Here is a 5,002-nt window from a genome sequence, read left to right on the forward strand (position 1 = left end):
ACTTCTTACTGTACCCTTAAACTCAAACGACCTAGATGCAATGACTAACAGCATAGACGCTATATTCACTAGCACATTAGACACTGTTGCCCCAGTCATATTACAAAAGGTTAGAGATAAAACACTTGCACCATGGTATAATAGTCATACTCACACCCTCAAGAGGGAGACCCGTAACCTCGAATGGAAATGGAGAAAAACTAAATTAGAGGTTTTTAGAATTGCGTATAAGGACAGTATGTCCAGCTATAGACAGGCTCTAAAAGCTGCTAGGGCTGAGCACCTGAGCAAACTCATAGAAAATAACCAGAACAATCCCAGGTTTTTATTTAGCACAGTGGCTAGTTTAACAAAAAAACAGAAATCTGAACACACTATTCCATCACATTTCAGTAGTGAGGATTTTATGAGATTCTTCACTGATAAAATCGAAAGTATCAGGAATAAAATAGGTGACGCTCAACATATGAGAGCAACTAGTGACACAATCTCACCTAAGGCTTTACACAGCTTTACAAGTACAGGACAGGAAGAGTTAGATAAACTTATTACTACAGCTAAATCAACAACATGTTCACTAGACCCCATCCCAACTAAACTACTGAAAGAAATGTTACATAAAGCTGGTGAGCCTCTTCTTAATATCCTCGCTATCTTTAGGTTACGTCCCGAAGTCTTTTAAGTTGGCAGTTATTAGGCCACTCATCAAAAAACCTAACTTAGATCCTAATGAATTATCAAATTACAGACCTATCTCACACCTTCCGTTTATGTCTAAAATACTTGAAAAGGTTGTGTCTGTTCAACTGAGCTCCTTCTTACAGGAGAGCAACATCCTTGAAGAGTTTCAGTCAGGTTTCAGGCCCCATCATAGCACAGAAACTGCACTTGTTAAAGTTACAAACGACTTGTTCTTAGCTTCGGACCAAGACTGTATGTCACTAATAGTTCTACTTGACCTTAGTTCCTAGTGCTGCATTCGACACTATAGACCACAACATACTTCTAGATCGCTTACAAAATTACACAGGTATTCATGGTCAGGTTTTAAGTTGGTTTAGATCCTACCTGTCAGACCGATACCATTTTGTAGAATTAAATGGTGAATCCTCCAGTTTATTACCAGTTAATTATGGGGCCCCTCAAGGATCAGTTCTAGGACCTCTGCTTTTCTCTATATACATGCTTCCATTAGGGAACATTATTAGAAGACATGGGATTAGTTTCCATTGCTATGCTGACGACACACAGTTATATATCTCATCAAAACCAGATGATATATCCACGGTGTCCAAATTAACTCAATGCCTAAGAGAGATAAAAGACTGGATGAGCTGTAATTTTCTATTGTTAAACTCCGATAAGACAGAAATACTACTCATAGGTCCAAAAACCAATGCACAGAAACTCTCACAACTTAACTCCCATTTAGAGGAATGTACTGTTACTAGTAGCTCGACAGTGAAAGACCTCGGTGTTATACTAGACAGCAACTTGTCTTTTAAAAATCATATCGCTCATTCTACCAAAACAGCCTTCTTCCTCCTTAGAAATATTGCCAAGCTGAGAAACATCCTGTCTGTATCTGATGCTGAGAAGCTAGTTCATGCATTCATGACCTCTAGACTGGACTATTGTAATGCATTACTAGGTGGTTGTTCTGCATCTTTAATAAATAGGTTACAGTTAGTCCAAAATGCAGCTGCCAGAGTTCTCACTAGGACAAGAAAGTATGATCATATAACCCCAATTTTATCATCTCTACACTGGCTACCTGTTAAGTTTAGAATTGATTACAAACTGCTGCTACTTACGTACAAGGCTGTTAATGGTTTAGCTCCGATGTATCTAACTAGTCTTCTAACACGTTACAATCCTTCATGCTCTCTGAGATCACAGAACTCAGGACTTTTGGTAGTTCCCAGAATATCTAAGTCTACTAAATGTGGTAGAGCGTTTTCTTATCTAGCTCCCAAACTTTGGAATAGTCTTCCTGATAGTGTTCAGGGCTCAGACACACTTTCCCAGTTTAAATGTAGATTAAAAACTCATCACTTTAGTCAGGCGTACACATAATACATCCTATAGTACAGTATCATGCACCAGTACATCAGACCTGCACATTTTTATGAACAGCAGATATGTTAATCCCTTTCCACTGCTTCTCTCTTTGTACCCATCCCGAGGCACCCAGACACTGTACCAGCTCCCAACGTCCTCTGTGGGACGAAGCCTTTGGACGTCCACTGAGCCGAGGCCGACTCTAAGAATCCTGAGACATCTCCAGTTAGACTCTGTGATATTAAGGAGATCTGAAGTCCATGATCCTTACACCAATACATGATCCTTACACCAACATTTAACTGACTGTATATTACAATCACATCCCCAGTGTCACCCTGATGAGGATGGGTTCCCCCTTGAGTCCGGTTCCTCTCAAGGTTTCTTCCTTTACCAATTTAAGGGAGTTTTTCCTTGCCACTGCTGCCTGAGTCACCTCAGACTTGCTCATAGGGGGATAAATACATACACATTGTGAACTATATATATATCTAATAATAATCTAGAATTTTATTCTGTTAATTCTTTTACTTTTATTATTTGTTATTTCCTTTATCATTAATTATGTTTACCTTCTGCTCTATGTTTATGTTCTGTAAAGCTGCTTTGAGACAATGTCTATTGTAAAAAGTGCTATACAAATAAACTTGAATTGAATTGAATTGAACATTTGGCATGGCATTTCAAAATGTCTCACTTTCAACATTTGATATGTTGTCTTTCAGAGATGGGGGACTCGAGTCATATGACTTGACTCGAGTCGGACTTAAGTCACAAATTTGAGACTTAAAACTTGCTTGACAAATATTAAAAAAGACTCGACTTGACTTTGACTTGACACTCATGACTTTAGACTTGACTCGGACTGGAGTTAAATAACTCAGAGGTGGGGACTCGACTTGACTCGAGTCAGACTTAAGTCGCAAATTTGAGACTTGAGACTTGCTTGACAAATATTAAAAAAACAACTCGACTTGACTTTGATTTGACATTCATGACTTGAGACTTGTGACTTGCACGTGTGACTTACTCCCACCTCTGTTATCTATATTCTATTATGAATAAAATAAAAGTTTATGAGATTTTCCTTTTTTATTCACAATTTGTACAGTGTCTCAACTTTTTCAGAATCGGGTTTGTGTGTGTGTGTGTGTGTGTGTATATATATATATATATATATATATATATATATATATATATATATATATATATATATATATACACACACACACACACATACAGTACTGTGCAAAAGTTTTAGGCTGGTGTGAAACAATTCTGTAAACAAAGATTGCTTAGAAGAATTAAAAATAATGTGTTTATTTCTGTCAATTTACAAATCGCAAGTGAGCAAACAAAAGAAAAATGTAAATCAAATCAACATTTGGTGTTACTACCTTACGCCTTCAAACCAGCATGAAGTGATGGCACTGCCCCCACAGAGCACTGATCTCAACATCGAGTGTGTCTGGGATTACATGAAGAGACAGAAGGATGTGAGAAAGCCAGAAAGCCTACATCCACAGAAGATCTGTGGTTAGTTCTCCAAGATGTTTGGAACAACCTACCAGCTGAGTTCCTTCAAAAACTGTGTGCAAGTGTACCTAAAAGAATTGCTGCTGTTTTGCTGCTTGACTTGTTTTGAAGGCAAAGGGTGGTCACACCAAATACTGATTTGATTTAGATTTCTCTTTTGTTCATTCACTGCATTTTGTTCATTTATGAAAATAAGTTTAACACTTCCATTTTTGAAAGCATTCTTTGTTTACAGCATTTTTTACACACCTGCCTAAACCTTTTGTACAGTACTGTGTGTGTGCGTGTATATATGTGTGTGTGTGTGTATATATATATATATATATATATATATATATATATATATATATATATATATATACACATATATACGCGCACACACACACACAACCTAGATGTGTGAGGCATGCAAGCTAAACACACTAAGCTACCTTCATATGCTATTAGTAAATACATAATACATAATCATAACACTTTAATGTGATGTTTCACTAGAGTCAAATACAATCAGTGATAATGATAAGGTGATTTATTTATTATTATTTATTTTACATCAATGTTGAATTCTTGAATCTGATGTGTCAGCATCAGCTCTTACAATTGTTCCAGCTGTAATTTAAATTATAAATAACAATATATTTGAACAATGTTTTATAGTAACTACTCTTTTATAATGACATATATGGCACATTGATCCAAGGCCAATAATAATAGATTAATAAAAACATTATTGTTCTTTCAAGCTGCTCCCTGTTCGGGGTCACCACAACAGATCATCTGATCCACATATTTCATTTGGCACAGGTTCCCATTTTATCTGCGCTTGGGAATAAAAATATTATTAAAATAACGTGACACGCTGCATTTTTCCTTTTGTTTTAGTTGCTGTAAGTGGTCATAGGAGCTAACTTTAAATAAAACTATAAACTATATATAAGAGTAAAAAAGACTTGTACATGCCATTATAGGAAAGCAATCAGCTTTGTGTTTGTCACAATGACTCTTTTGTCAGGCCACATCACCACCCAACCATTGATTAATTTCCTATGAAAGCATTCCCTAAGTGGTTAATACCTTTTTGTTTTTTCTAAAAACTCATGCATTGTGCAATTTACAAGATAAACAAGTGCTGTAATCTTTGACTAAGATTTAAACTAATGTACAACCTTACCTGCTAAAATGTTGCTTCCTGGGTAATGATGCAAATAATCAAATGTTCAGAAAACCATTCCTGATGATGCACAATAAACTGGTCATAAATATACCAATAAACCCTGTAAATGTTATACATTATTAAACATAACAAAACCACCCTCCCCTTTATGAACCTGGAGGTTGCAGAATAACACACAGATCTACTACAAAACAATGAGCTGTAGTGAACACGAGGCAGGCACAACACTGG

Source organism: Tachysurus fulvidraco, chromosome 12, assembly GCF_022655615.1.
Source record: "Tachysurus fulvidraco isolate hzauxx_2018 chromosome 12, HZAU_PFXX_2.0, whole genome shotgun sequence".
Taxonomy (NCBI): Eukaryota; Metazoa; Chordata; class Actinopteri; order Siluriformes; family Bagridae; genus Tachysurus; species Tachysurus fulvidraco.